Source organism: Rosa rugosa, chromosome 7, assembly GCF_958449725.1.
Source record: "Rosa rugosa chromosome 7, drRosRugo1.1, whole genome shotgun sequence".
In the NCBI taxonomy this organism is placed as follows: domain Eukaryota; kingdom Viridiplantae; phylum Streptophyta; class Magnoliopsida; order Rosales; family Rosaceae; genus Rosa; species Rosa rugosa.
This window is the reverse complement of record NC_084826.1, coordinates 3997032-4008859: the sequence shown is the minus strand read 5'-3', so window position 1 is coordinate 4008859 and position 11828 is coordinate 3997032. Positions and strand designations below refer to the sequence as shown.

Sequence of the window (11828 nt, the reverse complement as noted above, 5' to 3'; positions counted from 1 at the left end):
TAATGTTATGAGTAAGGGTGCAAGCTTATAATTTATTGGAGTAAGTGGGGTTAGTGTAACTCAAATTAGGATAAAGAAATTAGGGGCCGTGACCACTTACCCAATTTTAACATAAAAATTGCCCACTTGCTCCACTAAGAGTTTTTTAACCCCCTTTGCCCAATTTAAACGCAAGTGACATTTTTACCTCCAATCTAATTAATAAACCATAAACTTCTCTCTCCCTCCCTTATCAGACTCTCTCTCTATCTCTCCCCCCTCCTCCTCGTTGGAGCGTCGGAGCTCTCTCTCTCTCTCTCTCTCTCTCTCTCTCTCTCTCTCTCTCTCTCTCTCTCTCTCTCTCTCTCTCTCTCTCTCTCTCTCTCTCCACCCTCCCTCCTCAATGGAGCGTCGGAGCACCGGAGTCCGATCCACAGCGGTGAAAACTTCACTGCAGAAGTCGTCGCCCGGCTAGTCGATAACGGTGACGGAACCTTTCCGGCAGATTCTGGGCCATCTCGGCTCTGTTTCTCGATCTGGATCTTGGCCGGGTCTTGCTTGGAGAACCCGACGGCGACGAAGACGTAAGGTGGTTGAGGTTGAGGTCGGTGGTCGTCGTTGCCCGGCGAGTCGATGACGGTGACGGAACCCTTCCGGCGGATCCTGGGCCATCTCTGCTCTGTTTCTCGATCCGGATCTTGGCCGGGTCTTGCTTGGGGAACCCGACGGCGACGAAGACGTAAGGTGGTTGAGGTTGAGGTCGGTGGTCTGGTCCCATTAACCTTGTTTCGCCAACTCTTCCCATCTTGACGAAGACGATGACGATCCAACTCCGCTCCCCTTACACAATCGCTCCCCGACCACTCCTGCACCGGCCTCACACTCCGGTGGGTGCCCAGAGCAATTTCTGGGTGCCCATATCACTTTTTTTTTTTTTGGGTGTACTATAAGCTTCGAGAATGGGGAAGGAAAAAAAAAGAGAACGTGTACAATTGAACATATAAATTGATCAATTGTGTCTGTAGTGTATTCATTTTGGTTTTGAGAGTTTATGCAATTCATTTGAGGGATTACTGGGAGACAATAATATGATTATTGGGGGACAATAATATGATTACTGGGAGGCAATAATATGATTATTGGGGGGCAGTAATATGCATATAAATTGATCAATTGAGCATGTAGTGTATTCATTTTGATTTTGGGAGTTTATGCAATTCAATGGAGGGCAATAATATGAGTATTGGGGGGCAATAATACGATTATTGGGAGGCAATAATATGGTCACCGGTCGCCGGATTCCGGTAACCGGCCGCTGGATTCCCATCACCGGAGTCGGCGGCCGGCCACTGGTCACCGAAGTCCGGCAAGGTATCCGACGACTTCTCTCTCTAAGTGAGAAAGGAGGAGAGGGCAAAAAAGTCCTAAAAATAAATAAAAAAGAATTAATTGGGTAATAGGGAAATAATCTCTTAGAGTGTTTTGGGTAAATGAGGTTAAAAAACTCTTAGTGGAGCAAGTGGGCAATTTTTAAGCTGAAATTGGGTAAATGATCATTTCCCCAAGAAATTAAACATTTTCCCTAAATTAAATTGTAATTGTTGTCGGAAAAGTTAAATATAATAAAAAGGTTAAGCATATTATTCTATATATAAAGGGTGAGTGTTACTGTTACACTATTGCTAAGAAGCGGAAAATCCGTGTTTGTCCTCACTGTTCGAGGAGAATATCAGGTTGGTGGAAAAGTCATTTTTGTCCATACTTTTCTCAATGTTGGATAGGGATAACGATCGGGTTTGGAGCCGAGTGGCTCACATCAAGATCAAAAAAAGCGAAAGAAGAGAGAAGAAGAAAAGAGGGATAGAAGAGAGGGGAATCTTGCGGCGAGTCTGGAAGGTCAAAAAAAAGTAGAGGAAGAGAAAAGAAAGACAAGCAAAATAGAGGAAAGGAGAAGATCTCGGCGAGAATAGACCGGTTGCAAGGTATTTCTGAGAATTGGGTTTGTGGTTTTGTTCTTGATTGTTTTGAATCGTTTTGAATCGTTTTGTGTTTTTTGTTTTTGGGTTTTTTCTTCATTTGTTAAATGTTTTTGGGAGGATAGTTGTTTTTGGATATTTTGAATGAACTGGAGGATGGTAAGGTTTTGTTATTTGGTGAATTCATCTGTGTAAGTGAGGGTTTTGTTTATGAGGGTACAGCTACATTTAGTTTGTGGTTTTGGTGAATAGACAGTCTAGGAGGTTGAAAAAAGGAGAGGAAGAGAATCAAGATCAAGATCATACCATTAGTTCAAAATCGGTGATCAAAATCAACTACGGTGAACAGCGGGTAAGAGTTTAGTTTTCTAGAATCAAGATCAACATCATACTTCTTCACTTTCTGTTCACATATCCAAAGTTATTGCGTTTGATTTTGACCATATTGTTATCTTTCTGAAAATGATTGATCTGAAATCCCTTTTTTTTGTTGTTCGCAGTCTCTATCAAAGTTCAAACACTGAGGTCAAAAGAGGGGCCGACGAATTAATTTGTCTTCGTTTTGGAAGAGGTATATCGCATATTCTTGAGTTATAACATCGATTGGTATGAGTTTAATATCTTTACCTTGATAACAATTCGTTTCTGAAATTTGCAATTTGTCAATACCGAAACCTCTGTTGTTTCCCTCTTTCGTTGATTAAACATGAATTGATTTAATTATTCATATCCAGCTGAATTCAAAAGTTTTTATTCTTTTTTACTAAATATACTATATTCCGTTGGTTTAAGTTTTGATGAGTTTAGGTATGAGAGAAAATAGATTCATATATAGCTTTGTTGAAATTTTGATACAAGTTTTAAACAAATTTACAATTTTTAGGTTTTGATTAGTGTGTTGTTAAGTTTAAAGGTTGGTATGGTCTTGGATATAATAGATATAAGGTGTAAGTGGATGTGAAATTACATTAGCAGCTAAATCAGATTTGATGTCATAATGGTTTACAGTTGCTTCATTATGTTCAATTGATGCTGAGAAACAACTATTATATAACAACATGTAGTTCTGTTCTGTTTAACAGGTCTGGATCTTTAGATCCAACCTTCATTTGACATGTAGTTCTGTTCTATGTTTTCTTACTTTAAACTCTCTCTCTTTAAATACTTTCTGATATAATTGGTTCATGTTCATAGATAAACTACTTGCTAATATGAATCCATATAAAAGATTCAGTCCTTGACATATATAACAAATGTTGAAAAAACAAAAAAATGAAAGTAAAAGCAATAACAAATATCAAACTCTTTCCCATGAAAAATAGTCCTGAGAAACAACTATTATATGCTGAAGATTCTATTATCATCATTTATTAGCTATATTGACTATATGAAAGTATAAGTGTGTTTCACAATTTTTCAAGCTTTTTGGTTTGTGAATATAAAATTTCTCATCATATCAAGGTTCACTGATTGAATTATTCAATATATGCAGGAAATCAATGTGTAGTTTTTCGTGACATTCGTAACTGTTCTTACTCATTATATAACTAAAAATATTATAATCCAGATGAATCTGCAAGTTTGATATTAGACAAAAACACAATATAGTTAAGAGTAAGATATAATAGTTCATTTGAGGATGATTTGCTTTTTGGTTGAAATAATGTTCAAAGTTGTTTTTCCTTTTCTACTAGCTCTGAGTTTCTTTATGGCTGTCAGTCGAGGATAATTTGCTTTTTGCTTTCTACTCATAAACAAAATTAAGCTAAACATAAGCTATAACAAAGACTCATGATAATAAGCTTGGCATATGTAGTAATCCATTTATACAAAGTATAATAACCTCTGTACACAAATGTTTTCTTTTATTAAATCCATGTAATATAATGACTGCTTATTTGCTTTTCTTTTTATGTAGGGAGAAAAGGGTCAGTGTATTTGCGCGTTCGGGAAATCTCCATCAAATGTAGCTATCAAGCTGTGAGATACAGGCGTAGAAGCGTAGCATCAACTGTCCGATCTCACTGCCCATCTAATGCTTATTTTGCTGGGTATTCTTGGATTGCATTAAAAATGCGTTATTTGTCCTTTTGCAGAGTTATAGAAGTTCTTTGAATGAAGGCCACTCAATTGCAATGGGCATTGGATGGAGGAGTTTGTGTGTGTAGTAAAGCACTGGAATTTCCATCTGGGTTAGTGATTTTTTGAGTCACTTTGTGAAAAATGAAACAAAGCTTTAGTCTTTCAGTTCCACTTTATGATGTCAAAATGTTGTAGTTATGTACCAATTTGGTCCTTTGTTCAGTGGATTGAGAGGCCACAAATGTGACCATGGCCATTTGTCTTCTTTTTTTTTTCCTCTCTTTTTTCGGTTAACATGAAGAGAGAAAAGGCTGAGTGTTTTTGGGTTCCTCCTAATAATCAGGAGACGAAGAAGAGGATGAAGAGCAGCAATATCATTGTTCAGAGAGCCAAAAGTTTGAGGAACAAATTTTGTCTTCTTGGTGCCTTTTCTTGGATACGGACTATGATCTGGCTTTAAATCATGGTCCATTCTCAACCTGATAAGCAACCATTCTCTATAAGGTGATCATTTGATTTCCGGTTTTTGGTTTCCGATTATATTTCATCATCTTTGTTTAAGTTTTGTTGTATGTTTTCATGTGTAATTGGACAATTCTAGAATTAATGGTCACCGCCTCATTTACTTCATTCTTGGAGGTACTACTTGATTATTAACTAAGATTCCTTTTGCTACTGTCTTGCTATTTCAAAATTTACATGACAGATTTTGTCTGAGCATTTTCATTGTAATTTCACATCCCTTGGATTTTCAATTAATGCCATAGAGATTGTTAATAAACTTGAGCTTGAGCTTCATTGAGTTGCTTTGTCCCTTGAACCGTTCTCTATTTTGTTTTGATAACCATTTCATCCATATGAATGTCTACAGAGTATGAGCAAGGTCCTTTTACATCAATATTGCATTCAAATAGGAAACGTCCTTTTACAATCAGGACAATATTGCAGTTTCTTCATATCTTTCAGCATTGATACAGAATACTGTTTTGATTTGGGAATCAGGAGTTGCTCTTTACCTCTTTAATTTTTTGTTTTTATTTTTTTTTCTGTAGTTCTTCCTAAAAATCTTATTTGTGACATTGGTGATTCTTTGATGAATGTTAAATCTATCAAAAAGGTAAGCATCTTTCTGGTAGTTGAATGTCTTTGGTTGTAATTTCACTTGAGTTCTGCTAAAACCCTTCAAATTTTTCTTGGTTCCAGCTCTCTCTTTCTCGCTGCCAACTTCACAGTATACAGTCTTCACTCAAGTCATCTGTTGAACTGAAATGCTTATATAGCTGTTTTTACCCCAATTCGTTAGTTCTTTCTACTTTGTTTGTACAAATAAGCATATCTTTTGTCTTACTTTTTGTTTTGTGGAATTTCTGAAGTGCAGGGTTTAGAAAATCAGATTAAGTTATAGGTGTTCTTCAGATTAAGTTTTTGATTGGATTTTTCGACTTCGGATGACAACCCTTGCAAATGCAATTGAAGAGATGTTAGGTACGTCCATTCTGTTGCTATATTGACTGATAAGAGATTGCTTGCTTGACCTTACGGTTTTAACACTTCTTACTGTATAATTGTCTCATAATCTGGAGGTAGCATACGTCCTAATTAATACTTTGACATTTTTCATATACTGCTTAGCATATTGTGTACACACATAATATTTGTGTATTTACTTCCTTTGTTTGCCTCTTAGAATATCAAAGATAATTTAATTTGAATATAAACATTGATAAATGCTGTGCACTTCAGTAGTTGGGTTGTGTATATGCTGTTTTATTTGTTAATGAGGAGGAATGCCATTTTATTATGGGAACTGGACAGTATATTGAATCCAAGTACTTCCTTTGTTTGCCTCTTAGAATATCAAACAAATATGATAAATGTTTGGCTGTAATTTTTATTTGGAGGATAACCCTTGGATTGGTAGTGCACTGATCATCTTAAAAGCCAAGTAATGCCAAGACTAACAGAGGAGCTATATCTCTTACGTGAAAATCACTAAGAAACAAATTCTCAGACAAATTCAACATGCTTTGGTCTTTCATTTTTGTTTCCTATACAAAAATATCTTTTGTTCTGTATAAGTTCAATGCTCTTTCTCCACTGCAGATTGCTCAGAACTCATTGGTAGAAGACTCATCGAAGCGGCCAAAATAAGAGCTGAAAGTTACAGTGGAGGAATAAAACATGACTTAAGTGTGGCAATAGCCCTTACCCGATGACAGAATTTCCATCACCTGAAGCTTTAAAACAACAGATTATTATCTCAACCGAACCACCAAAAGTTGGCGAAGGTAATGACAAGGATTCATCTGAAAAACTGGAAAAGGGTGAGCTGAGCAATACAGTTTATGTTCTCCCCAATTTTGTTTTTCAGTGTGTGCTTCTTTACATTACTTCTTTTAATCGGTACAGAGTGACAGTGGTAGATAAACTGAGAACAAAACTGCAGCTGACATCAAACCTATCCAGTACGAACTCTGAAGCACCTATCCATTATGGTGTGGAACATAAAAAAATTTATGCTGGAAAAAACATAGGATGGTTTGGAATAGGCTCTAGAGGTTGGTGAAAAAGTAAGACGTCTTATTTTGAGTAAGCCTTTTGTTATATGTGTTCTCTAGCAGTTGTCATGATGTAATGATTCTGATACTTTTGTTATATGTGTTGTGTTATAATCTCTAGGTTCACACAGGAACATTCTAAGGACTTACCCCAAAGAAAATGTTGGATGGATGCATGGAGCTCAAATGGTTGTGTCTAATATGCAGGTTAGTTTTGCAGTTTCATGAAAACTTATTGGAACCTAATAATATGTCAATGACCTTGATCGATAAGAAATATAACCCGATCCCTGCATTTAAAATTTTATGACAGGGATGTGACAAAGCACGATGGTTGATGTATGGGATGTTTAGAGCCAATGAGAATGCGGTTACTTGAAAAAGCCTGCCTTTTTATGCACAAGGGCTCAAATGATGAGGTAGCCAATTTTTAGAGGAAGAAAGGCGGTTCTATCCAGCATGTCCCACCTGCTCTAAACAAATGAGAAAATAACCACAAAGCCAACGTCTAATCTGCCCTTATCACGTCATGTAGCAGGCTGTTTATAGGTAACACAATCCATTGCCACATCATTGACATTTATGCTTACTCCATACAAAGTTTCAATTATTTTAATTTATAGAACCAAATAATCACTCTTTCTTATTGCAGTAATATATAAGAGAGGGGAGTAGAGTAAGTTCTGAAAAGGTAACTTCATACTTTTTCTTCTCCATTCCTTTTTTCAATCAATTAAATAACTTTGGTCATTTACTTCTGCTCTACTATGTTATATTGCATTACACTTCCATATTGACATTATTACTTATGTTTTCCAATTACAGCAGCTCAACTGAAATTTCAGAGGAGCTATCATCTATTGCAAATACGGATCCGACTTTTGTCACCACTACAAGCCTAAACCATTTGTTGTCAAGCCTGACCATGTTTGCTATATGTACATGAACACCTGCTCTCAGTAGCATATCTAACTTTGAAATCTGGCCAACTTACCAGATTTTTGAACATGTAAAACAATATATAATATATAATGTAGCAATCTTATATAGACAATGTTTCTAAATTCAGTAGCATTGAATCAAACGATATTGCTCATATTCCCGCAGCATCGCGCGGGCACCCTTTCTAGTCAGCATAAAAGGTCATATTACCATGCATAATCTTGATTTCTTTCAGGCCCTCCAGTAAGGGCAACGTACTCCTTCACGCACCAATTAAACAATAAGCCAATAAGCCATTCTGACCATTCAATCTCCAACGCGCATATCTCACCACAAATCACTGGCATGCAAAAGTCATGCCAAGTCATCAGACTCTGAAAGAGTACTCGTCAACTTACCAAGTTCAACAACTTCATGCAAAAATTGCCTGCACTAGCCAATTTTTGGGTTGTTACATTGCTTCTTTTGCTGTAATTAATTGTAAGAGCAAGTTCACCTGTTGGGTCACCAGTTCATCTACTATTCACTACTTTTTAGTGTTTATTTCCACTTTCTAGGTCACGGGCACAGTTTCCAATAAGACCTGGGTCACTAGGTCAGCTTGTAGGTCACCAGGGTAATCTAGAAAGTGACCAAGGGTGACACATGGCGACCCAGGACACGAAATACATCGTGCCCGTGACCCAGAGAGTGAAAATACACATAAAAAGTAGTGAATAGTAGGTGACCTGGTGACCCACGGGTGAACTTACTCTAAGAAGACAATTTATGTCATCGTATAACAAAAAGATAGATAAAATTATAGGCTGCAATTGACGAATTTACTAATTTATTGTTGTAGTAAGAAGTCTATTTACTAATCGTTCACAAACCTTAGCAATCGAGGATTTTCATTTTGAACTTTATTATAAGTTGCTTACAATTGAATAAGTGACTCGATCTGTCGTGGTTCTGAGTGGTGAGCTATTATATGTAATTTTACGTACTCATTCATTAAGATATAGACATTTCTGCTAAAAAAAAAAACTAAAACTAAAATATCTAGTTCAATTAGGATTTAGAACAGATCGACAAACTAAAAAAAAAAAAAAAAAATCAGAACATGATCTAATAGTGATCGAATAGAAAAAATTGAATCGTAATTCAACTATGAAACGTACATAATATTTGATTATGTTCACTACAAGAAAAGTAATCATTCACGACGCAAGATTTACGGCGTACATTAAATGCATGCCGTGAATGAATATTATTTACGACGAATAATAAAAGCACGCCGTGAATGATATTTTTTACGGCGTGTGCCGTGTGCACGCCATTAAACTTGCAATATTTTTTTTCAATTAAAGGCGTGCTCTCCTTGTATGCCGTGATTCGGCTAAAACCGCCAAATTTTTAGCCAAATATTAAACTTCCCTCTCGAATGAAAAAGGGATCGGCCTTCGGTCAAACTCTGCTCACTCTCTCCCTCTCCCTCTCAAAATCTCCTCCCGCTCCAAAACCCTAACCATTGCCGCTGCTTCTTCTCCTCCACTCGCAACCCAATCCCCGCCGCCCAGCCTTCCCTCCTCGTCTTCTCCGGCTGAACCGCCTTCAACGGCGTCGTCGAGGAGCTCAAGAACTTCACCACTCGCGTCGCCCACGTGCTTCCCGTTTCCCGTTTCCCGCGACGGAGGAAGCACTGCCGAGATTGTCCGCGTCCTTGAGATTGGCCGGTAAAAGCACATCCGAGGCGGTCGCCGTCCGGCAATTGCTTGGCCGGCCAAAATCTCAAACCAGCTCTCCACCTCCGCCAAAATCAAGTCGCTCTCCGACCTCTCGATTATCAAATCGGCCTCCCAATTTGATTTTTTTTTTTGAATTTGATGCCAACATTAGTTCAATTTAATCCATTTGTATGTGTTATTTGGTTGATTTGGATTTGTATATCAGTTTGATTTGATTCTTTTCTTTTAAATTTACTGAATTGCAATTTCAAGTTTGAATTTTGATCGCCTACTTGAATTTGGTGAATTTTGTTCAGGTGATCTTATATTCCGTGCAGAAAAGAGACCTTCCTTGATCTTATTACTTCTGATCTGGCCGAGTTCCAGGTGATCATGTAGAGGATCATTTAGATAGGTCATAGAACAATATTCTTCCACAGTTTTGACAATTAATATATTGTTTCGTTTTAATTAGTTGGAGTTGAGAATTCTAGTGGACCATTTATGATTTCTGGTAGCATAGTATTTGATTGATGTATACTAAGATAGTGTTTGATTGCTTTATACTACTACAATCCAACTATCCAAGTACTGTATTTAGCTCTACTAAGGTAATGTACTTGGGTCTTAGCAAAGGGAAATGAGATGAGGTTCTTGGCTTCAATTTGTTATTTTATTGAAATATTCGACTGTTTGGTGAATTGGTCTCAATTCAGTGATAAACAGAATCATGAAGTTTCCTATTCATATCTGAATGGACCATTTTCTTTCTTTGGCAGTTTACAGAAGGTAGCCGGGAGCTCTGAGTACCAACTGGACTAGAGTGAGATCAGTTCATGGAACTGGTATCCCTCACATCCCATAACTATTCATTTTGATTTTTTGTTTAGTTTATGTAGTTATTCACATTTCTGTTTATCAGGACCATCTACAAATGTGAAATCCTCTCTGTTTCTTATATAACATGAAACTCTGAGTATCTTTGTCTCTGCATTATGGGTAGATTTTATGTTAATATCAGTTGCAGGACTAACATATGTAGCACATCTTTGAACTTTATCAACTATATTTAGTCTTCTAAAATACTAATATGGCAGGCTTTGTACACCACATAGCTAACTCAAAAGGCGAAGAAGTATCATGATGGTTTCTTGCAACTAGCAATTACTGGGTCTCATGGAAAGCAGGTTGACTTATCTTGCTATCCTTATATGTCCTATCTATTTATTTGTTAATCTCAATAAGTGACCATCCAATCTTATGTCTTCCATTTATCAAATCTCTATTTTCTTTTTCTCTCTTATTACTCCTCAGCTGTGCAAGTGGAAATTCTTTGTCAAGTCATGTGTCTAATTGCAAATCAATCCAACATAAGACGAACTGATTCTCAGGCTTTACCTTTTCTCTTTCTGTTCAGATAGCTGGGCATTGGATCTTTTCTTTCCTCCAGATTTTGCAGATGATTTCCCAGTTGCCATACAGGTATGGAATCTGCTGATGCTTCTTACTCATCATGGTTATATATTATACTATAATATATATAGTACACATGCATATTTAAGTTTAATTTGCTACATGTGCTCGTCATGGTTTTAAATTGTTGAAACTGTAAATGTTCAAGTTGGATTTCCTTACTTTGATTGTTGTTTGGCAGAACTTGACTGGAATTAAATGTTTATCTGAGGCCAAAGTCGATAAAATTTGTAAAACTGCTGAGAAGATAGTGGTTAGTGCTCAAACTTGTCATAATCTGAAATCCATTGTCTTCATCAGGTACTTATTTTTAGTTTCATAGTTTGTTCTATTCTCTACAAAGCAATTCATTGGTGTGTGTGTCAATACAGCTTCTGGCACAATGACAAGTCTGCAAAAAACTACTCTAAGGGTGTGGGATGTCCTTTTCTACGAAGGGGCGAAAGTTATGTTTCATGTGGCTTTGGCAATCTTTAAGGTACAAGAAATGTGGCCTTTTTCTTTTGCTGGTATTAGTTGTGTAGATTTTACTTGCTCTTGGTTGTTAGTCATTAGACATTAATACATGAAAAGGTTGTCTGATATCATGACTTGCAATTGCAGATGAAGGAACAGGAGTTGCTTCTAACCCATCATGTTGGCGATGTAATTAATATTCTGCAGAAAACCACTCATACATTTCTGATGTATGGTTAGATGAAACTCATGTTATTATTCGGGATGTTCTCTATGAGGATGTTTGTAATCTTTCTAATGTAGCACGGGGTTCAGGTTTTATGTCCCCCCCATTGCAAAGTATTACTTCAATAAATGGGACCGGGCGTGGGGCTGAGCCTCCCAGCTAGGCTGGGTTCCAAACCCCTTTCAAAAAAAAAAAAAATGAATCTTAACGTGGTTAAAATACCACAACTCTACAAGAAAAAAAAAAACCTAAAATCCGAACGGAATTCCATCTATCCCCTCTATCGTCTTTTTTCTCCTTCTCCTTTCTTTTTCCTCCTCTGCCTTCCGGAATCAAAAGAGTATTAGCAAGTGAAAAAGACCTGAAGGTTGAGATGAAAACTCTCTAACGGTATTAGAGGGGTTTGACATTGAAATATACCTGAAGCTTA

General features: G+C 37.0%; 2 long non-coding RNA genes across 15 annotated transcripts; both read left to right on the top strand.

The window, feature by feature from the left end:
- Positions 1-1681: 1681 nt before the first annotated feature.
- On the top strand, positions 1682-7663 carry LOC133720465 (uncharacterized). Of its 12 annotated transcripts, none has more exons than XR_009851879.1 (15): positions 1694-1961; positions 2208-2307; positions 2456-2526; positions 3874-3968; positions 4052-4147; positions 4381-4541; positions 5090-5154; positions 5241-5268; positions 5416-5522; positions 6141-6361; positions 6447-6607; positions 6717-6802; positions 6909-7144; positions 7248-7286; positions 7421-7663. It is a non-coding gene; the product is annotated as an uncharacterized LOC133720465 (long non-coding RNA). The 12 variants fall into 12 exon arrangements; XR_009851878.1 differs by having other exon boundaries at positions 5411-5522; XR_009851886.1 differs by having other exon boundaries at positions 1682-1961; positions 5241-5522; positions 6447-6626.
- Positions 7664-8907: 1244 nt separating this feature from the next.
- LOC133721287 (uncharacterized) lies at positions 8908-11369 on the top strand. Of its 3 annotated transcripts, XR_009852155.1 has the most exons (8): positions 8908-9432; positions 9561-9630; positions 10023-10088; positions 10341-10430; positions 10661-10725; positions 10898-10969; positions 11088-11194; positions 11320-11369. It is a non-coding gene; the product is annotated as an uncharacterized LOC133721287 (long non-coding RNA). The 3 variants fall into 3 exon arrangements; XR_009852154.1 differs by having other exon boundaries at positions 8908-9630; positions 10898-11016; XR_009852153.1 differs by having other exon boundaries at positions 8909-9630.
- Positions 11370-11828: the final 459 nt, after the last annotated feature.